At 39.6% G+C, this 23,727-nt stretch overlaps 1 protein-coding gene across 1 annotated transcript in view; it reads right to left on the reverse strand.

Annotated features, from left to right (window-relative positions):
- The window catches only part of sif (still life), a 468,396-nt gene that overhangs the window by 320,662 nt on the left and 124,007 nt on the right, over nucleotides 1-23,727 (reverse strand). The gene's annotated exons all lie outside the window — the stretch shown is intronic.

Here is a 23,727-nt window from a genome sequence, read left to right on the forward strand (position 1 = left end):
GATTTGGCAACTATTCCAACCACGAAGTTGAAACTAGATGATACGAATTTTAAAAAATTGTGTCACTTCTGCACAGCAATTAATCACTCTCTGATTTTAGGGTTTCGTTCTTCTTTTCTGAATTTTCCCGGTTTTTCTTAATCCATTTTTCCCTGACGGCGGCCAACTTGGCACCGATATCTGTTGAGAGGCAGAGAAGATCGATGCGAAGAGGGTTATTTATATGCACTTTCTCATTAAACTCATCAAGAAGCGTCTCCAGGGGGACCTGCGGAAGAGGGGAGGGGGAGGTTGGGGAGGAGGAGGAGGGGGGGAGGCGCAGCCTCCGGCCGGAGATACTTTGCCCGGACGTAGGAAGCGATTAAAATTTGGTACGAAATATTGTGTTTCACACGAGCTTAGCTCCTTGGATCTCCTTCAACAAGCTTTGCAGACACGAATTGCCAAAATAGATGGAAAGTATTAAAATCTTCAAATAGATATAAATGTGATTATTAAAGCGTTTAATGATTTTGCTAACAACCATGCTGTATGCGCGAATTCCCGACGAGATATTAGTTCCTAAGAGAGGCGCTCAATGGTTGCCCACCTTCACGATCCCTTCAAGACCGAATAATTTATTGGCGTGTGGTTGAAACGAAACATCTTAATGAAAGAAGCATCTATTGAAATCCATTGCTTGTCAAGCAATACTTGAATTAAGAGCTGATTTTGACGGGACCGGATTAAGAATCTCACATATAAAGCGAGGGCATGGTCGTTTTTTAAAGCTAAAATTTGAAATTCAATGTCATCAATACTAGCTCGGAATTGAAGGTAAAAATTTTACCGAGGGCTTGTTTCATCAAAAGGTTTCACATTTAGCCATGTATTGACGAAATTTCCAGATTCCCAAAGAAGTAAGACTAAGTTTTTTTTAAATTATTTTTATTTTTTTTATTTTTTTAATTAGGCTCTTTGTGCCATTGTTTACTGGTTATTGGTAGCATTACTGTAGTCCGAAAAATCGAATGATCCAGTTATCATCCCGAGTCGCTTTCCATGATTTTTTCCGTCGGTTCACGAAAAAATGACACGATGCAAAAGCATTTTTCTGCTTATGGTTTTAAGAAATAGAAACATAATGCTCCCTCATTCAAAGAAATGAAAAGAATGATAAGTATTATGTTGTAATTGAAGCGCTGAGTGTAGATAGGGCATTTCTTAGTTGTGATGGCTAAAAATCTCCGCTGACGTTTTATCCACTATATTTAAAGCAAATGATTGGAATTCATTGAAACTTTTATTGGATATATTATTTATGATTTTACAATGTTGAAAACGAAAAATTCAGAAAATTCACCCGATACTTTCCCCTCTAAAACATAAATTAGGGGTGGAGAATCTGAAACACAGCGATCAAGAAATTCCCTTTCTGCCCCCATCGTCTCAATAAATTATCACTAAAACTCTATCCATAGATCTGTTACTCCGCATTCGGAAAACTGCCTTAAAATTTGACAACACCGCACCGCACCTGCCACTCTACCGTAACTCGACCCTTCAAAATACATTGCACTTTAACAATGAATAAATAGCAAGCGCTTTGGTTCTGGTTTCCCGCTGGTTTCAATTTCAATACGCTTTGCGTCCGCTTAAAATGGGAGCGAAATTGAAGCGACGTTTGCTGAGCGCGGTACAACGCGACGTGCAGCGAGGACCTCATTACAACTTTTGCGGATAAAGCCACCATAATCAGAGAGAACTAATCTTACTATCTCAGACGAGGATAACATGCATTGGAGGCTAGATTGTCAGCCTAAAGAATACGTGCTAGTACCACAAAATTAGTATTCTAACTATATGACTAGTTACGTATTTATTTTCATTCATAATTTCTACATTTTCTAAAAATCCTAAAATTTTCCCGGTCTTTGAGCAATTTGCGCGGGAAAATTCGGCAACATTGAAACAGAGTTATGTTCTTCCGTAAGAGAAACGACGAAATGTCGCTTCGCACTTAGTTGGAAAAAACTTAAATGGAAATTGGAGCGCTGGGGTGCAAGAAGGGCATTTCTTGGTTGCGGTATCTCAGAATCATTGTTAACGTTTCATCCATTATAATTAAAGCATGTAAGGAATTCGTTGAAACTTTTACTGAATATTCTTAATGATTTTAGAATGCTGAAAACATTTTTTTTTTTTTTTAAAATTCACCCAATTGTATTCTCTGTAATATAAAAATTAGCAGTAGAGATTCTCAGACACTGCTACTAAAAAATGCCCTATCTGCACCCGAAGCACAGTGGATTGAGTCAATCAGAGAGGTCGGACATGAAATTTTTGACTAAATCTGCAAATTTTGATGTTTTTTTTCGTCACATTTTAAAATTTATGGGGTGATTCTGCAAGAAAATTTAACGAGGAAACCAATGAAACCACTTTCAGAACCTTAAAGTTTTGTATAAACGGTGTTATAAGCTTTTAAAGTTTCCAAATTTTGTCCGACCTCTCCTATTGACTCGGTTCACTGCGCAACGCCTCAACTAAAAAATACCCTATCTGCACACAGCCCCGAAGCACAGTGGATTGAGTCAATCAGAGGGGTCGGACATAAAATGTTTGACTAAATCTGCAAATTTTGATATTTTTTTCGTGTTATGGGGTGATTCTGCAAGAAAATTTAACGAGGAAACCAAAGAAACCACTTTTAGAACCTCAAAGTTCTGTATAAACGGAGTTAGAAGCTTTTGAAGTTTCCAAATTTTGTCCGACCGCTCCTATTGACTCGGTCCACTGTGCAACGCCTCAATTTTTTGCATGCTTTGCAAACGTTCGAAAACTCCACCTTATAAATATTTTTCTCCAATCCCTATTTCTGAGGTAAAAACCCCGCACGCAGCTCGAATGCACGCACGGGGAGCGGGGCGAGCACTCGGATGTCAGGGGCAGACGCAGTGATCGAGAGAAAACTAATCGAGGGTCCCACCCAAAACGACGAGAAGTAGGGACCGAAAGGGTGGGGCACGAGGGGGGTGGGGGACGGGGGTGGGTGACGCATCGATTAAACCATTATTACATGTCACCGGGTGAGATATTGATGCGCTCCCGTCCGGATTATGATATCTTTGTCGGCTTCATTAGCCGGATAACTCGATGCCGCGTGTTATTCTAGCAGCGCTGCCAAACTGGGCGAATCTCCAGTTGAGTAGAGAGTCCCTTTATACTGAGAGTCAAGACAACACCCCCTCATGGAGTCACAAACGGGAATAAAGATTACAGAAATTGAACGTTTTTTGTAATCTTTGATCGGCCCATTCTCAAATTCCTTTCTCCGTTCCTTCTCTCATTCCATTTGTTCCTTGCCGAACCCGTAATTCCCTGGTCCATTCCAGATTATAATCTTTGCAACCGGCGAAAATGTAATCTTTATTGCCGTTCGTGACACTGTGAAGGCCTAAACTACGGGAACCAATCAGAAATGGATTCACATTGTCTTGACTCTCAGTATAAAGGGACTCTAGTTGAGCAGAACGAAACGGAAAACGGAGACACATTCCGCGTTTTTTCGGAAGGTTGGCAAGGATGCTTCGAAGCTCCGCGGATCTAGAGGGAACTCGATAGCGTTTCAGGCATTACGAAAAATATTGGGGATTGCGTTCATTTTTCTAGAGTATTTTACCTTGTATTGAGCAATTTAAGAAGAAACAAATCCCCAAATTAATTCTGCGATCTATATGAGCAGCATGCAAAAAATTCCTAATTTTCCGCAATGGTCATGTTGCATGTGTGAGGAATTTGCGATTTGACTACTGGTTTTTATGTAAAAGTTCTAGAGAAACACGATGGTGCCACTGGTTTTCTCTGAAATTAACTCCCAAGCTCACAAAAAGCTCTCAAGTTGAGGCCAAAATGGAAGGGATATCTCACGCTATTCTGAGAGTCCCCCTCTACACTGGAAAAAAAAAAACACATTGCATCTAGAGTCCAGACTCTTGAAAACATTGACAAGAAAAAGGACTCTTGATTCAATCAGATTTAAGCTTAAATCAAATAGAAATCCGCTCAAATTAAGAGGCTTTGGTTCTTGATTTAAGCTTAGATCTAATTGAATCAAGAGTATTTTTTCTTGTCGATGTTTTTAAGAGTCTAGACTCTGGATCCAGTGTGAAAACTTTTTGTATTTCTTTTCCAGTGTTAATTCTATGAATGTTTTCTATGAACAGCATGGAAAAAATGCCCGATTATCAGAAATTATCAGAAAGAAGACTTCATAATTTTCAGAATCAAAAACTGAAAATTACCAGAAATCAGTCGTTGGCCAGGGAGGAAACTATGACTTTATGACTGTTTGGCACAGAGCATAATGGTTCTTCGATCATTCACCTCATAGAGGTGATCTGATTGAGAAAACCTTCCTGTAACCTCAAATATTTGGACCTCTTTGGACCACAAAAATGGTTGAAGTGAGCGACAGTTAAAATAATCATGCCTGAAGTAAGGATAATTTGTGCCAAAGAAAGGAGTGAAGAATTTATTCATTAATTATTCTTTCAGTTTTGTACGAAATTCCAGACTTTTCTGAAGATGAAAGTGGAAACTTGATGATTCCACGAAAAAGCCTTCCTTTAATGATCAACACGTTTTCTACAGATTCCATTGCGTGTTTGTTTTTTTTTTTTTTTTTTTTTTTTTTTTTTTGTATTCATCTGATGTCAACCAAGTTTCCTGATAAATTCCAGTTTGCCAGGTTGCAAGGCATAAATCTTTAGAATAAAAAGATCCAAATTTTTTGAATTTTCAGCAATTTTCTATAATGCTTGCGTCAGAGGCTAGGTTTTTGAGCAGTGACAAGTGCAAGAGCATATCCGATTGAACTGAGTAACAGGAATTCGCATAAAACTACCTCATATCGTTGAAAAAGTTCGTGCTGAAAGATTAGGTTAACTAATTTTTTAATGAAATTGCAGGTGTGCTACTTCCACGGTTGCTTGAAATTCATTAAAATTAATGAATTTCAAGCAACCTTCAACTTTACTTGCTGTTTAAACATTCCTTGTGATTGCATATGTTAGCGGACAAACCCGATTTTAGGACAAACTAGAATTTCCTAGGACAAACTCGTTTGCCGGAAGAAATCTCGTTCGGCCTAGGCACCTGGGATAAAGTAGTTTGGCCTAGGCCGGAACCAGTTTGTCCTGAGCAATTTAGTATAAACTGGTTTGTCCTACGCCAGAGTAGTTTGTCCTAGGTGCTTTAGGAAAAACCTCGAGTTATAATTTTATTTTTTTCAATATGGTTAGACGGGGTAAAGTAAGGAAATGATAGGAAGATTATTTTAAATTCTTCAATGTAAAATTGCTTTAATTTTTAGATTCCCCGTATTGTTTTGTACATTTTAATGAGTTACTTGAAATATTCTTGATCTTTGATTTTTATATTACTAACTATACGACTATACATTCATAACGACTAAATTTATAAATGAAAGAAAGTAATTAAATTGAATACGGCATTAATAACAACACAAAGTAATGTCGCGAACATTAACGTGCTCCTTATCACTGCTCAGCGTGAACTGGTGATCACTGCTCAGCGTGGACTGGTGTTTTGATTGAGACTCTTATCGATAGTTAATTCGATGGATAAGTACCAATTTCTGCCATAGAATCGATAGCCGATCGTTTCTTCAAAATCCTTGGCCGAACTAGTTCCACCTAGGCCAAACTAGTTCGTCCGAACGGGTTCGGCCTAAGCCGGAACTAGTTTTGCCTACGTGTTTTAGGAAAAACTAGTTCGGCCTAGGCCCAAACTAGTTTCGCCTACGTGCTGTAGGATAAAGTAGTTTGGCCTAGGAAATTCTAGTAGGGCCCGCGGTGACTAGGCCAAACTAGTTCGTCCTAGGAAATTCTAGTTTGTCCTGAAATCGGGTTTGTCCGCTAACACATACATTGGGATGAATTTGCGAATTTTGTGAAACTGTGAATTTTGCGAGGAGACTTCTCTGAGTGTTAATAAAATATTAACAAGACAAGAATTTTTTAAAAAAAATAAAGATTGATTAAAAATGTCATTTCAACATCTTCATCTTGAAACAATTTAGTAGAAACCTTGTCTAATGGTAAGTTAGTGACTCGTGTATCGGACTGCCCTGGTAAAAATTGGCGATAAGAGCTGCGTTTCAAAATACCATAGGAATTCTTATAGCCGGCTAAAGAAGGCTACAGAAAATCATATAGCTGGCTGTAGAATGCGGAGAAATTCGTACGGCCGGGCTATACGAAGCGATAAAAAATTATGCAGCCGGGCTATAGTTCCTATCGCCGGGCTTTACACTTTATCGCCTTGCTGTTGCTTTTTCGCCATCGATCATAAAAGGCTATAAGAAATTGTGTAGAAATTCGTGTGCTTTGGAAATCATTAAGTTTGATACGGAACCACCTTAATATTTACAAAACACACATTATATTTTTCTTTAATACATATTTTTTTTTCATCGATTAAAATGAGAATAATCCATACAGGATGTGCAAACATTTCACGATCATGAGCTGCATAACGCTGACTCCGCCAGATTAAATATGAGAGCCTAACACAAAGCGGAGCGGCGACGCACTGGCGCCTACAAACCTAACAGGGATACTTCACGCATTGCGCAACGCGTGAAGTATCCCTGTTAGGTTTGTAGGCACCAATGCGTGTTTCGCGCTGGCTGCCCGCCTGCCACGACGCTTGAAGCAACTATTTCACACCAGAGGTATTGCACAGTATCATACGAAACTGAAGGCGCTCTAATATATTAGTAATGGCAGGCATCCATCAAAAGTACGGAGCTTTCCTCGCAAAATAAATCAAGATACTACGGCCCAAAAAGAGAGCAGTATTCCAAAAACTCACTAAGTCCTAGCATCCGTAATTAGTAACGTTTAGCATACACTTTATCGCCTGGCTGTTGCTTAATCGCCATCGGCTATAAAAGGCTATACGAGATTGTGTAGCCGGCTATAGAGGCTATTGGAAATCTTACAGCCGGCTGTAGGTCTATGGTATTTTGGAACACAAATTCTACTGCCAAGTTTTACCAGGGTGCTAACGTGCTTTCAACGCGTTCAGTATGCTTTTCACACACATTTAATTGAAATTGCCGCATCCTTTAATAGTCAGCAATTTTAATCGATTAAATAATCTGAAAAGATAGAGAAAGTGCACGTTTCTCGGTGAAATGTACCTCTTCGTAACATTCTAAGATTAGAAGCTGTCAATTATCTCGAGAGCATCCAGCAGAGATTCATTCGAGACACAAAAAGTTACGAGTTCGCAAACAAGTCGTCACTTCGGGGACAGAAAAGCGTAAGTGCATTTTTAAACAAACTCTGGATTATGCAGATCAGTGGCGTGGCGTGCTTTGCGATTTATCGATTGTTAAGCCATTTAAAACTATGGTAAATAATCGATTATTAAGGTGTTCGCTGCGAACACCCTGTTTATCGATCCTTTTCCATACGTTTAAATGGTATAACAATCGATATATCGCAAAGCACACCACGCCACTGATCCAGATAGACGTTCTACACAGGGCTCAGTTGGAAATACTGTTCAGTTCCTTTACGAGAAAAGCAACGAAGTAAGGGACGCTTACGATGCAAATGAATTCATATGCGTGAAGAACAGCGGATTTGCGGTATGGTTATGATGGAGCATCGGTTGTTTGTGAGCATAAATCTTCAAACGCAATATCATTTTAAAAGGGGATTTTGGAACTCTTGATTCGATCATCACTTTGAAAGCCGAGTGGGATGTATGCAATATGTAAATTCTGTGAATGAATTGGATTTAATCATGTATCCTGGTGGAGTGGAAGGTCAAAGTGATGAATGTGCAGCAAGAAGACCCGCTTACTGTTTCCGTTAAAATTTGACGAAAATCTCAAGTCTGTTGAGAAGTTGGGTCGTTTCATTACGAACTCATACGGCCGTGATTTTAGATTTTAGAATTTTTTTGCGCTCATCGAGAATTTCGTTCAATTTCATTGCTGGAGTGTCCATTCACACAGCTATACATTTTAGGTGCAATCTGCCGTGCTAAGGAAAAACACCGTATGAGCCTTCAATCGTTGCCTAATTTCCTTGGATAAAACACGAATTTCCTGGTGAATTTATGAATATTTTCCTTCCAATTTTTTAGATAATTGTGTTCGCAATTTCACCTAAAGTTCCTGAAAATTGCAAGGGAAAATATTCATAACTTTCCTAAAAAATAAACATTTTATCGGAGAAAATTTGACAACTCTCGAATGTTCATACGGCGTTCTTCCTTATCACGGCAGCAATATAAGTATTCCTTTAATTTACTCAAAAACAAAGGAGTAATCGATTATTAATGGGATGAATGATATTGGTTCCTATTTCAAAAACAATCGAATTTAAAAAATAAAATGTTTTCTTTCTTTTTTTAATACGTTTCAATTTCTTTGAGTAAAATTCTTGAGTAAACTCAATTCTTGAGTAAAATAGTAGGAGGTTGCTTCGATGAAGCGCGAAACTTTGTTTACCAGTAATTAGTTTATCGTGGCTATTAGAGATTTTAATTATCTATAGTTTGGGTGAGAAAATTATTCACTGGAGGAATGGAGACGCTGGGATGGACTTTCAACGAGGTTTGTGAGAGAGTCCTTAAACATTGTTTGGTTCTTGCTTAATTATCTTTAGAGTGAAGATAGCTTGAATCGACGGACTTTCAACTCGAGACGGATCTCTGTGCCTCCCTTGTCTGGTTAATACTTTACAAATATCAAGTTTTTGCCCGCATTATGGATTCAGACTTTAGAATGAGCTTTCGATATTCAAAACTGTCAACACTTCAGGAAGTCTAGAGATGAACCCCTAAACAAGATGTAAGTGCTTACGATTTATATCACGGAAAAAAGAGGTAGGGGTTGCCGGACATTTCCAATTAATTGTGTCAGTACCCCAATTAATTATGGTAGTACTATTAATTGTGGTAGTGCTATTAACTTTGGTAGTACTCTAATTAATTGTGGCAGTACTCTAATTAATTGTTGCAGTACTCAAATAAATTAGGTTACTAACCTGAATGTTGCGGTACTAAAAAAAATTAATTGGAAATGCCCATATCATCCAACAAATTGGGGTGGTACCACAATTTTAGGGGATAATCCCCGACACTTTTTTCCGTGATCGGTTAATAACAAAAGTACAAATACGTCATTTGTATACTCTAATTTCAACCTTATCTTTGTTAAAAATACTGGCTGATATCTCTTTGAGGAGTTGCTTTCTGAACGTTCTGTTGTGTGAATGAATTCCTACGTTGGATTTAGAAAAGGAAACATGTGAAGTCATTATATTGTTTTAGTTCTTGTCTAGAGGCCCGTTGTTTCATCGTAAAACATAATCAGATCAGTTCAGTGCAGTATCCCAACTTGGAAATTTCCAATTGGTAAGGTATTACCCCAATAAATTAGGTTACTAACCCAAATGTTGCAGTATTACCAGAACTTGACTTTTGGTGCTACCAAAATTAATTGAAAATGTCCATATCGTCCAACAAATTGGGGTAGGGCCGCAATTTTAGGGGATATAACCCCCCATACTTTTTTCCCGTGTTGGCTGGAAAAGACTTCGTCTTTTTGTCAACACTGGAAAAAAAAAACACATTGGATCTAGAGTCCAGACTCTTAAAAACATCGACAAGATATGTACTCTTGATTCAATCAGAACCTAGCTTAAATCAAGAGCCAAGCCCCTTAATTTAAGCGGATTTCGTTTTGATTCAAGAAAAAATCCGATTGAATCAAGAGTACTTTTTTCTTGTCAATGTTTTCAAGAATCTGGACTATAGATCCAATGTGTTTTTTTCCAATTGAAGTAGGAAGTTAGAAAACTTTAGTACAGAAGCAGAAATTTCTTGGAAACTTTTGAAGTAACTACCGTATTCATAAGAAATTTTTCTTGAGAATTTTTGTTATATGAATCGCTGTCTTGTAATTACATCATCGTTCCCGAAAAATAGCGTAAAAAACTCCACTCCCGAATCGCGCATGTAAACTTCCCTTATGAGATGGATCAACAGGCAATTTGACGGAAGTGGGAGAGACGTCATGCTGAACGCACACGCGCATTCACTTTTCACGCCCGCGTGACGTCAGCGTTGTGACGTCAACGTCAAGGCTCTTCGTGCAACAGCTGCTACCGACCGACCGCGTGCGAGGGCAGCACACTGCACACACTCCTTGGAGAACGTAGCAACTGTTGCTCGAGGAATAGTGGCGAAACGTGATAAACGACTATCGATATTCCCGCTTTTGAAGGTACGGAAAAAATCGATTATTTTGACGTGCGTTGCGAACGCCCTAGTAATCGATCCATTTTCATAGGTGCGAATGGCATACCAGTTGATACATCGCAAATCACGCCACACCGCTGGCAAAGAAACCAAGTTCTGTTTTATTTTTTTTCAAGAGTTCATTTTTTCTGAGAGTCATCAGGGTCGGTTTTCTCCCTAAAAAATCCCTCACTATTTTCCTAAACTCAAAATTTCCTGAGTGAAAACGCGGTCTCCAAAGGGTAGGCATGTGAATAAAAGACATACTCATCTTAGCCTATGACTTTGAAAAGTAGATTTTCTTTAATACGAGTATACCGATAAAATATAATAAACTCACCTAGGGATTAAATGAAACATCGCAGCTTTCATTTCTAAACGATCGGGATTAACTTATCAAAGAGGCTGAAATTTGTCAACCTCGTGTGTGAGACAATTTTCGAAACGAACACGTTCACTCGGCATATCTTACGACCTTATTACATTGCAAATCTGATGATTGATTACGATTGGCATACTGGGACTGACTTTCAAAATTCGTCTTTTTTAGTACTTTGATTTCATTTGGTCTACTTCCTAAGGGTGAGTTGGTTGCATGTGTCATAGCATCGTCTTTTGATGGGTAAATGTTGATAGTTAAATGAGCAATAATAAGTGGCAAGAACTATCCAGACGCCATTCCTTTAAGTGAAATATCAAAAAACGAAACGTCGTATTTTAACAACTAGACACATGAAACTCTAGCCAAGCTTGTGGATATAGACAAAAGATAACCAGATTTCATCGTTCCCTTGACGGAGAAACGTAGATACGTTTCAACGATGCAAATTTCCATTCGCAAATTGTATTTTTACAAGGATGCGTTGGGCATTTCTTACTATAAATTTTACTGATTTTCCTTCTGATTAGACATACAAATCAGCGACACTTTGGACAGGAATTGCACAATGATATTCTTGTAAAAAATTGAATTGTTTGGGTAGCTTTTTCAATCTTGGGATGGAGATACGTTTTCGCCGTCTTGGAAACAACGATTTATGGTACCACGAAACTAGTTTTTTCTACTACACCGCGGAACTGATCATACGTAGTTAGCTAGATTAGAAAGGTAAATTTGCTCGTTTAGGAAAAACGATCGACTTTTTTTGGCCATCAAAACACGATTCTCTTGACATGGATTGGTTCGTCATAAACTACTTGACGAAAAATAAAAATCAATATAATTGATATGAGATGACTTCAGCTATGACGTCAGAATACAACAGTTCGACGAACATGCATCTCAAGGTGACGCCACTAAATTTTCAAGATGCAATTAAGAAAGCCGAGAAGGATCGCCTGCTGGAAGGCGAAGCGTGAAGCAAAGAACGTGAGTCCGATCACACATAGACCCGGCACGATTCGGACTCGAGAAGGCTGGATTGGGGGTAAAAACAAAGGCACTCTAGGCAAGGCTCTGGGCATTTGGTCACTGGCGAGGGGTGATAACGGCGGCCGAAGCTGATAAGAGCACGAGACTAGAGCGCAGAGATGCAGTCGGGAGTTGGGGCTCGCGGATTTGGGCCAGCTGGCTGCAGATCCCGCGTTCCGCGCGCTGTCGAAGTCCCAGAGTTCGCCGCCAGGAGCGCTGCGCTCGGGATTTTTCGCAGCGCGCGATCCGCAATTCTATCGATTCCGCGACCCGAGTTGTTCTTGCCCTTACCCGCCGGGCGCACAGTAATCAAACATCGAATTTTTCATGAGCTAACAGACCATAGAGAAAAAAAAGGAGGAGTTTTCATTTTGAGGTTTGTTTACCATGTGACGTAGGTCGGAACAACCTGGCCAGCGAAAATCGGAATTCGAAGTATGAAAAACGGACCATAATGTCCCATTTTTTTGCTTGAATCAACTCATGATATAATTTCAAGCACTTTTATAGAATGACTTTTTTCCCATGAATTACACCATTTCCAAGAAAATCGATGATAAAAGTCGCTGTACCGACCTACGTCATCAAAAAAATTCCAAGATGCCCGTAATGCAAACACCTCCTTTTTTTTCTCTATGCTAACAGACCAAACAAAATCCGTATTCATGTAGATGTCGCAGGTAAATAGTGAAATCAGGCATTTTGTCAAATGCCTAGGCAGATAGTTAAATTTTGATGGTCTACGAAATTTTGTGAATTTACGGCGAAGAGCTCACGATTTTTCACTAATTTTGGAAAAATAGCTCATCAAACCCATGAACTCTTTTTGTCCCTCCCTCTTCATTTGCATCTCATACACTGGAAAAAAAGAACACATTGGATCTAGAGTCCGGACTCTGCTTTCTCATCATTCGAACTAGCGTGCGACGAGATGGACTGGGTAGAGGCTGCGGAATAGCGCGGCCCCTTTGGGGACTCTCGGCTCAGGATCGCGCGGTATCATGGCGGATTTACGATCGTAAACTGCGGTCGCTCTGAAAAGGCATCCAGAGCGCGGATAAAATGTCGTGCTCGGCAGTCCTCCTGTAGGATAATTTTTCTAACATGAAAGGCTTCGAAAAATTTAGAGGGACTGAATAATGGTGTGGAGATACAGCAGGCAAAAAGTCAATTAATTTATGGTCAAATCGAATTAGTGCGAATAGATGAAATACAAATAGGAAAGAAATCTTCAATAGAAAAGGAAGCTTAAGGATATCTTCGTTCCCTGAAGATTTCTGCATCCGATTATTTTCATATTTTCCCAAGTTCAATCGGAAGGTTTTCTATATTGACTTTCATGATTTTTCGACTATCTGAAGGTTATGTACAGGTTGCCAGAGCAAAATAATATGTACCCAATTTTCGGATTTAAACAGGTAAATCACACGGTGCATTTGCTGAGAGAGTTTTTAAATTGCTTGCACTTCCCGACGGGCTACATAAAATGGCCATAAAAAGTCAATGAATTACGATGGGTAGGTCAAGAGTTCGGCGACAAACACTTTACGACTTCAAAGTTCCTGACTTGTTATTTTAAACAACAAAAACGGGTTCTTAACTGTGTTTCTTAGATTTCATCCTGAATTATTTAGTTTTTCTCTAACGGTTAGATTCTTCAGCTTTTAAAGCAGCGAGAAAGGACTGTCAGATAGAAGTATGAGATCACTCTCAAAATGCTTTCCGGCATTAGAAGAATCGAATAGCTGGGACAGAGTAGAGTAATGGGTAAGATCCTGGTAAAAAATTCATCCCAGCCAGGGGCGGACTGGCCATGGGGGCGGGGAGGCGATCGCCTCCTAACAATTTGCCACGGAGGTCCCGAAGGGGCCCCCGCGGCGAATTTTTTTCGAGTTATGGTTTTACCCCTGTAATGTTGTAATTTTTTTATCCTATTCAGTCACTAAAAGGTCCCAAAATCCTTGAAAATTTGTCTTTAAGTGACATGAAAGGTCGTCTAAAGCTTTTGTGATGAAGGGGCCCCCGAAGAATCCTGAGAATGGGTTATTTTGAAGTTCAAATACTGTAGAATTTGACTCCAATAATGCATAAAATTGCGTTTAAAAAGTGTGTAATTTTCCACATTTTCCGGGGGAGGGCCCCCGGATCTCCTTAGAGGGGCCCCCGAACGACAGGAGGGGCCCCCAAAATCTAGGTCGCCTCCTAACTTTTCGACTTCAAGTCCGCCCCTGATCCCAGCTGATCCCCTTAGGTCTACAAACATTAGGGAAAAAAATCCTAACTTTCTTGACGTTTCAAATCGACTATTTGCACGCAAGGAGTTGAAAATCAACATTTTTTTTTTTTTTTTTCATCATTGCAAATGAGGTCATAACTTTAGCAGGAGTACGAATGTTGACAGCCGCCATTTTTACAGAATTACAGAAAAGTTTTTGATCTTGCTCTGATTTCTCTGCTCTGATGAAATTCACTGATAATTTCCGGTATTCTCGACTCGCAGGGTGTCTACTGACTCAGCGGGAGAAAGTCCCCCGACTTCAAGTTCTCCCTGACGAAAATGATCAAATGTCGTTTTTTCGAATTGACAATGGGCCTGTTGCAAACTTTTGCTAGAGCAAAACTAAGAGTTGTTTCTTATAGATAATGCCTCAAAAATCACGATGAGCGCATCGGCAAACTCTGAAATGCACTCATAACTTCACAAACTGCGTAAGAAATTTGCGGTTTTTTGAGCTTCCCGCTTCAAAAACGATACTACGGCACAGGTGAACATTTTGTAAGAGGAGTCGTTCCATTGTCGGCAATAATCATCATAGCCGACGCCAATCCGCCAAAACACGTTTGATGGGACGAGATAACACTTGAACTGGATTAGACCAGATAACAATCGGTGTGTTAACGTTCATATTTTCCACGCCCGAATTGATTGACCTTGAACTCTCCTTGAATTACGCGCGGAACTGCGTGCAAGCGTCGGCCATGATGAATATCGCCGACGATGGAGCGACTCCTCTAACAAAATGTTCACCTATGCCGTAGTATCGTTTTTGAAGCGGGAAGCTTAAAAAAACGCAAATGTCTTACGCAGATCGTGAAGTTATGAGTGCATTTCAGACTTTGCAGATGCGCTCATCGTGATTTTTGAGGCATTATCTATAAGAAACAACTCTTATTTTTGCTCTAGCAAAAGTTTGCAACAGGCCCATTTGCAGGCGTAAAACTCAGAATTAACTATGAGACGACGTGTTCTCTCCCTCAGAAAATCAACAAAAAAATTATCGTTCTGGCAACGCAGCGAGTCAACATAAAATTTTCCTCCCCGAAAAATTACTCATCGTTCTGACTCCCCTCCGCTTTCGTAACTCAGATCGAGACCACCTCTCCTCCTTTAAGACGTAACGTAAAACATGGAGGCTCCCTCTCTTATTGACGTCAAGCCGGTAGTTGCAGATGCGTTATGATAATGCATGCTCCGAAAATAAACATTCCTCCTGGAGAGCGGGGAAAGAGATCTTAATGTAACCGAATATTCGTCGAACAAAACACGGAGAAATGAATTCACGTTCCCTCCCTCCGTTCGATTCGAATGAATATGAATTACGACTCATTTTTCCGCCCAACGCAACATTCCCGAGCTCCCCTCTAAAAGCTTTCACCGAAAAACCCGGCGTGATTACTGCCGTATACTAAGGAAAAACGCCGTATGAACTTTAAGGCGTTGCCGTATTTCCCCGAAGAAAACCCGAATTAACCGGGGAAATGGAGATGTTGCACGTGTGAGGAATTTGCAATCTGACTGTTGATTCTTATGTAAAAGTTCGCGAGAAACACGATGGTGCCACTGGTTTTCTCTGAAATCAACTTCCAAGCTCAAAAAAAGCCTTCAAGTTGAGGCCAAAATGGAGGGGATATCCCACGCTATCCTGAGAGTCCACCTCTACATCAAGACATACTCTCCATGCAAAGATAGGGAGCAAATATTGGCAGGGTTTCCGTGTTTTCAGTTTTGGAGTCCCCAAATAAAGTGGCAGCCCTGTCAATGTATTTGCTGTCTAATGAATTTGCGATCTGACTGTTGATTCTTATGTAGAAAGTTCGCAAGAAACACGATGTTACCAGTGGTTTTTTCTGAAATCAACTCCCAAGCTCAAAAAAAGTCTCAAGTTGAGGCCAAAATGGAGGGGATATCCCACGCTATCCTGAGAGTCCACCTCTACATCAAGACAAACTCTCCATGCAAAGATAGGGAGCAAATACATTGACAGGGCTGCCACTTTATTTGGGGACTCCAAAACTGAAAACACGGCAACTCTGCTAATGTATTTGCTCCCTATCTTTGCATGGAGAGTTTGTCTTGATGTAGATGTGGACTCTCAGGATAGCGTGGGATATCCCCTCCATTTTGCTCTCAACTTGAGAGCTTTTTTTGAGCTTGGGAGCTGATTTCAGAAAAAAACCAGTGGCACCATCGTGTTTCTCACGAACTTTTACAAAAGAATCAACAGTTGAATCGCAAATTCCTCACACACGCAACATCTCCATTGTGAATATTTTTCTTCGAATTTTCCCGACAGTTTTGTTCGCAATTTAATCTAAAATGACTGAGCATTGCGAGGAAAAATACGCATGACTTTCCTAAAAAAAAACGTGTTTTATCTGGGGAAATGTGGCAACTCCCGAATTTTCATGCGACGTTTTTGCTTAGCAAGGCAGATTACGCTGAGATCTTGCTCTCCGCGCGGGTGGCGTTGCATTTTTCGTCGTTCCACCGTATCTCCGGCGTAGCTCAATTCCCTCATGAGCCCCAGAGAGCATGTGTTTATACGTAGAACAGGGCTCACGTGAAAATTCAGATACGCCCTTATGACGATTTCCAGAACCAGGGACGTCTTATCACTCCGGAGGCTCCCGGGGGACGTAAACAAAAGACACCCGGAATCGATGAAAAAACCGCGGTAAAGTGCGTGATTAGTCCGGAATCTGCTAAGCAGGAAGCAAACAGAAGAAAAATAACACCGTATAACGCGGGCGATGATGCCAGCTTGCCCAGAATTTCTAATTTCGACACCGAGCTAGTAGTTTTGTTCCTGTAACAATGTCTTTGCTCAAAGGCTCCATATATGGTTTACATTGTGATTAAGGGAGACTTAACAGGGTGTCTAGTATTTTTTAATTTTGAAAAATCCTGATATTTCCCTAATTTTTTCTGATATTTTATGAAAAATTCCTGCAATTTTCCTGATTTTTCTTAACTCCTGGCACGGTAGGCAAAAAGCAGTAAGATTTTCTCCGTTGAGGAGATTCGCGTAAGAAAAATTCCTGATAAAACGTCCGATTTTTCTGATTTTCTTAATATTTTCCTGATCGGCGAAAATTCCTGATATTTTCCGGTTTTTCCTGATGCTAGACACCCTGCTTAAGAAGCCATTGAAATTAATAGATTCATAGAAAGGACAATTTTTGCCTCTCTCTTTGACACTCACCAGTATAAGTTTGGAAGAGGGTCCTTGAAAGGGATTACAGTGTTTTACCACTACAAAAAGTATAAATTACGAGATTACTTTGCAGAGTTTTTAAATTTCAAGGTTAGTCTGCACCTACAAACTTTAAGAAGCAACGGTTTTAATAAACTTAAGGAAGTTGGTCAAAATCGTAGAATTTTTCTTCCATATTTTGTACTCTTTGCATTGGCAACTCATTGTAATTCCTGGCAAGGATCCAAATCCAAAGGTGTACTAATGAGTTTCACTACAGGTTTATGTGATCGTAGTACGTTTCTTTAAGTCAAGGAAATACAACCAAATCAACGTGTGATGTAAAATTAAGTACCGTTTACTACTCATAAGTTATAAATCTAAAATTGATACTGCCAAGCTTTAGATGGGAGAATAAAACGGGATCCTTGGCATATTTGTGGTATCAGATAAATGAGTTACATCGTTTCCAAACAGGAACGGATTATTCTTAAGAGTTCATATTACAGGTTCAAGACGACATTCCCGAGTCAATATCGATGATTTTCAAATACTTTACAAGGAGTTATAATGAGTAAGCTGAGAGACTTTTGAGGATCTTTAAAAAATCGCAAAACAATTTTCGAGTACTTCCAACCATGTATAAAAGGAACTTTATAAGCTTTAAGAGGCGCTTTTTGAAGTTTTCTCTTAAAGCGGACGTTTCCTATTCCTAAATACCTACATTTATTCGCTACTATACAAATAAAAAAAAAAAAAAAAAAAAAAAAAAAAAAAAAAAAAACTTATCGTAAGCGCGACGTTATTTGAGACTTGAGATGACAAAAGAAAATAAAACATAATTTCTAAAAGGTCGTCGTAAACAAAATGACCGCATATTCTTGTGAAAGTCAAAGGTTCCCAAGTTCTCTTGGGCGAATTCTCGTTTACGAATATCCAAGAACTTAAAAATTCGAGAGAGAAAGAAAGAAAGAAAAAAATTGAGGAACATCCAAGGACTCCCCGCGGCACCAACACCATAAGCCCTGATGCTTAAACGTACACTGGAAAAAAAAAAAAACCACATTGGATCTACAGTCCAGACTCTTAGAAACATCGACAAGAAAAAGTACTCTTGATTCAATCAAAATCTAGCTTAAATCAAGAACCAAATCTCAATTTAAGCGGATTTCGTTTTGATTCAAGCAAAAATCCGATTGAATCAAGAGTATTTTTTCTTGTCAATGTTTTCAAGAGTCTGGACTCTACACACAATGTGTTTTTTTGTTTTTTTTTCCAGTGCAGTATCAGCCTTTTTCTGCGTGCTACCAAGTCGCCTTCATCTTCCCGGGTAGGCAAAACGAGCTCCAACAAGCTACATGGGTGGTATCACGGCTCCTTACACCCGTCTCTCACCGACGTGACGCCCCAGGCGACAACGCCGATGCCCGGGGAAGCGTCATCCATCATTGACTCGGGGAATAAATGAAGGCATCGATTCGTGTCCGAAAAGTAATTTTCCGACGTCGGAATTTGCAATTTAAATAAGGAATATTTATCGTGTTTTAGATTTCAGCGCGGCTTGTCCCCGGCTCCACGGCCGTCGCAGCTCGCGTCGCTCCTAATTGAATGATCCGCTCATCGGCGCTGCGCTCGTCCGATTCAGCCGACGAAACAGAATTCAATTAAGAGGTGGGCTCCTGCTTTTGCTCCTACTTTTGCTCCTACTTTTTCTCCTGCTCCACTCGGAGCCGGAGTCCCCGCAGCGGCCTGCATTTTCGCGGCTGGTGTCACGTCTTCTTCCTTCGATGGGGCATCACGAAATCACGAATTATTCCGACCCATCCGCAGATTCAGCGTCTACTATGAGGGATGGTCTGGCGTATGAGCATTCTAATATTGTCCAATTAAGATGTTGCATGTGTGAGGAATTTGCGATTTGACCATCGATTCTTACGTAAAAGTTCGCGAGAAACACGATGGTGCCACTGGTTTTTTCTGAAATCAACTCCCAAGCTCAAAAAAGCTCTCAAGTTGGGTGCGGTGGCGTTTGCGGACGTGGCGTTTGCGGATTCTAAGAATCGGGTGGCGTTTGCGGATTCTCATATTTTGACGGTGGCGATTGCGGACAGGCGGAACAGGGCCGGTGGACTTTGCGGACCAGAGAATTTCGGCGGTGGCGATTGCGGACGGAGGGGTAGGCACCTACATATGCTGCCCCCCACCCCTGCGCTGTATATTAAAGAGAAAAATTACCGGAGAGGCTCTGGATTCCTTTTCGTGGATGTAGAATGAAAAAAATATTAGTATTAAACATTAGTATTATATTAGTATAAAAACATATGAGCAGTGAACATACAGTAAATTTTTAAAAAAGGCATATCAGAAATCGCAAGAAACTGAAAAATCGTCAGTTTCAGTCCATTTTTAGGATGAAAAACATGTTGTAAATTCTAGTCCAAAATTACTGAAAGTCAAAAAATTACATACGAAAAATGAAAACACATTTTAATTTTTTGACTTTCAGTAATTTTGGACTAGAATTTACAACATGTTTTTCATCCTAAAAATGGACTGAAACTGACGATTTTTCAGTTTCTTGCGATTTCTGATATGCCTTTTTTAAAAATTTACTGTATGTTCACTGCTCATATGTTTTTATACTAATATAATACTAATGTTTAATACTAATATTTTTTTCATTCTACATCCACGAAAAGGAATCCAGAGCCTCTCCGGTAATTTTTCTCTTTAATATACAGCGCAGGGGTGGGGGGCAGCATATGTAGGTGCCTACCCCTCCGTCCGCAATCGCCACCGCCGAAATTCTCTGGTCCGCAAAGTCCACCGGCCCTGTTCCGCCTGTCCGCAATCGCCACCGTCAAAATATGAGAATCCGCAAACGCCACCCGATTCTTAGAATCCGCAAACGCCACGTCCGCAAACGCCACCGCACCCTCAAGTTGAGGCCAAAATGGAGGGGATATCCCACGCTCTCCTGAGAGTCTACCTCTACAGCAAGACAAACTCTCCATGCGAAGATAGGGAGCAAATACATTAGCAGGGTTAAAGATAAGACTAAACTAAATGCGTCAAAGTCGGTAGAAATTGTTTTCACCAACAGACCTTTTACCCATATTCCTCTTCATCTCGGAAACTCTGAAATTCCCCGCGACACAGTCGCCCGTTATTTAGGCCTCCATCTGGATTCCAGGCTCAAATGGGGTGCACACATAAAGAAAAAAGTCGAACAACTAAGACTTAAATTTCATGATATGCAGTGGCTGATAGGCCGCAAATCCAAGCTATCCTTAGAAACCAAATTGCTCCTCTACAAGTCAATGTTGAGACCGGTTTGGAGCTATGGATGCCAGTTGTGGGGCTGCGCATCCAAATCAAACATTCAAAAGATAGAAACCATCCAAATGAAAATTTTACGAAGTATTTCAAAAGCCAGATGGTACGAGAGAAACGTGGATATTCGCGCCGATCTCAACATTGACTCTGTGGAGGACTACATAACAAAAATGTACAACTCTTATGAGAACAGATTGCATTGGCATCCCAATCCTGAAGCACTCGCACTTCTGGATAGGGACCGATGCATTCGAAGATTAAAACGTCGTAAACCCCATGAGCTTGGAATCCAGGGGTTCTCAAAATTCTCCATCTTTTAAATTAATGAGCCTCCTTGCGCTTTTCGAACGCAATCAGGGGTTCTTGGGTCTTTGACCGATCTCGGTCTTCCGCTTTTCAAACTAAATCAAAAAGACATTTTTACTTTGAAGCAAAATTGTTTTTATTTTTCTCTTCATTATAAAGAAGGTGTTTATCGCATATTACTTTTTTTTTGTTTTTTAATATGCTTTTTGTTACTTAATTAAGACAAATTTTTGTAACATAGTATAAGTCTATCTTATAAGCTAAATTTAAGTTTTTCAAAGATGTATTTACATCTAAAAACTATCTTGTACATAATATATTTTGTGCAAAATAAAAAAAAAAAAAAAAAATTAGCAGGGTTGCCGTGTTTTCAGTTTTGGAGTCCCCACATAAAAGGGCAGCCCTGTCAATGTATTTGCTCCCTATCTTTGCATGGAAAGTTTGTCTTGATGTAGAGGGGGACTCTCAGGATAGCGTGGGATATCCCCTCCATTTTGGCCTCAACTTCAGAGCTTTTTTTTGAGCTTGGGAGTTGATTTCAGATTTCAGAGAAAACCAGTGGCAACATCGTGTTTCTCGCAAACTTTTGCATAAGAATCAACGATCAAATCGCAAATTCCTCACACATGCAACATCTCCATTGAAAGGTAAATCGTGCAGGTTTTTATCGCAATTTGATGAGATTATTGTTTTGATTCGGTTTTAGGATCAAGCCACGTCTAGGTCGTTTCGTGTTGGATCTCTATGTTTAAGATGATTCATCACTATTTCTGGCGTGATCTAGCTGACAAGCGATGTATCGCATGGATTTAGTAAAAAATCAGCATATTTTCTTCATTGGTCGAGATTCTGATCGGTCACAAAGCCCGAGAACCAATCGTAACAGCGTCAGCTTGGGTTCAAGTTAGGTCACGCAACTAAACCAACTTCACGGATGTGCTGGAAATATCGCTCGAATTGAAGGGGCCCAAATCCTGAATTTGCATTTTGCCATCTGCAGATTCAGCGTCCAGTATGAGGGATGGTCTGGCGTATGAGCATTCTAATATTGCCAAATTTCCTCTTATACAATACTCATTTTTCAAGAAAGTTATAAATACTTTACCTATAACAGATCAAATTACAAACGAAGTCCTCTAAAAATCTGAAGAGAAATATTCACCAAGTCTGAAAATTCGTGATTTGTCGAAAGAAATTTAGCAACGATCGATGGCTCATACGGTGCACTGGAAAAAAAACACATTGGATCTAGAGTCCGGACTCTTGAAAACATTGACAAGAAAAAGGACTCTTGATTCAATCAGATTTAAGCTTAAATCAAAAGGAAATCCGATCAAATTAAGAGACTTGGTTCTTGACTTAAGCTTAAATCTGATTGAATCAAGAGTATTCTTTCTTGTCGATGTTTTTAAGAGTCTGGACTTTAGATCCAATGTGTTTTTTTCTCCAGTGTGTTCTTCCTTAGCATGATTCTAGTGAGGGTAGGCAAAGAGCGCATTACACCTACCTTTTCTTTGAGCGACTTGTAACATTACATTTTTTTTTTTTTTTTCATTAAAAAAGGGTGAAAAAAAAGGAAAACATACAGAGAAGATAAGGGAGGAGAAAAGAAAGAAGGAAGATAAGGATGAAGAAAAACAAGAGTTAGAGCAGAAAGCGGAGAATAATGAGAGAAAAGTAAGGAGATGAAGGAGAAAAATATAGACGACACAGGAAAACAAGCGAAAGAAAGAGAGAATAATAATGACGATAAATAAATAAAAAAATAAAAAATAAAAAAAAGCGAGAAGCCCGAAAACGTGGGGTGTGGGGAATAGGGAGGTGCTGGTGCTCAGCGGTCAGCAGGTTTGAAAGTTTTTCAACTAAACTTTATTTTTAAGTTTATTTAAAAATGCATTCATTCCATTTCGCAGTTCTTCAAATACAATGAACACATCAATGTAACATACATACAATGTAATCAAAATGTCAAATGTCATCAATGTTCATCATACAATGTAAACATCTGAAGTTGTGCTTGGTTTAGAAAAAAAAGGGGGAAAAAGAAAAAAAATCTTCTCCAATTACTATAATTAGGTACGTATCAATTAGGTATTATAAATAAATTTGATCAAAAAATATTGATTGATCGTCAAATTAACACAAAAGGTAATGTTATCTTCAATAAAGAGGGGAAAACGGCACCTTTGTCTAAAAACTCAAAAGATCTAATCGAGGCAAAAAGATTACTATAAGGTATTAAACAGGGGCTGAGATAGCATTTCAGCCTGCGTCCGCCATATTGAATTTCCGAATTTTAAAGATATGCCTAATAATTCAAGTTTCTCGTCTATAAATATCCTTTAAGTTCAAATTTCACAAAAATAGATCGGAGAGGAGCCAAGATTTACCTACCAATCATAGAAAGTGACAAAAGTTCAAGGAGAAGGTCAAGAAAAACAATTTGATGCATTTTCTTGAGACAAAATATACATGCAAAGTAAATTCGGAACGTTGGAACAAATTTGGTCACCGTTGAAATTGAAGTTCACGATTCTGATCGGTCGCAAAGCCCGAGAACCGATCATAGCAGCGTCAGGTTGGGTTCAAGTTAGGTCACGCAACTAAACCAACTTCACGGATGTGCTGGAAGTATCACTCGAATTGAAGGGGCCCAAATCCCGAATTTGCACACATCATTTCTAGAACTTCGATCGATAGCTGGACTTTCTAGGCTCTTTTCACCTTTCAATTGTCGATGGGCGGCCATACTTCGAAATAATAAGTTTATGGATCATTTGTTGTTGCCATATTTCTTCTAATAAAATACAGAAGCTTCCAGATTTTCCAGAATCCCCCAGATACCAACATCTTGACCTTTCTCAAGACGTAGTGACA

The sequence above is a fragment of the Bemisia tabaci genome, chromosome 8 (assembly GCF_918797505.1).
Source record: "Bemisia tabaci chromosome 8, PGI_BMITA_v3".
NCBI lineage: Eukaryota > Metazoa > Arthropoda > Insecta > Hemiptera > Aleyrodidae > Bemisia > Bemisia tabaci.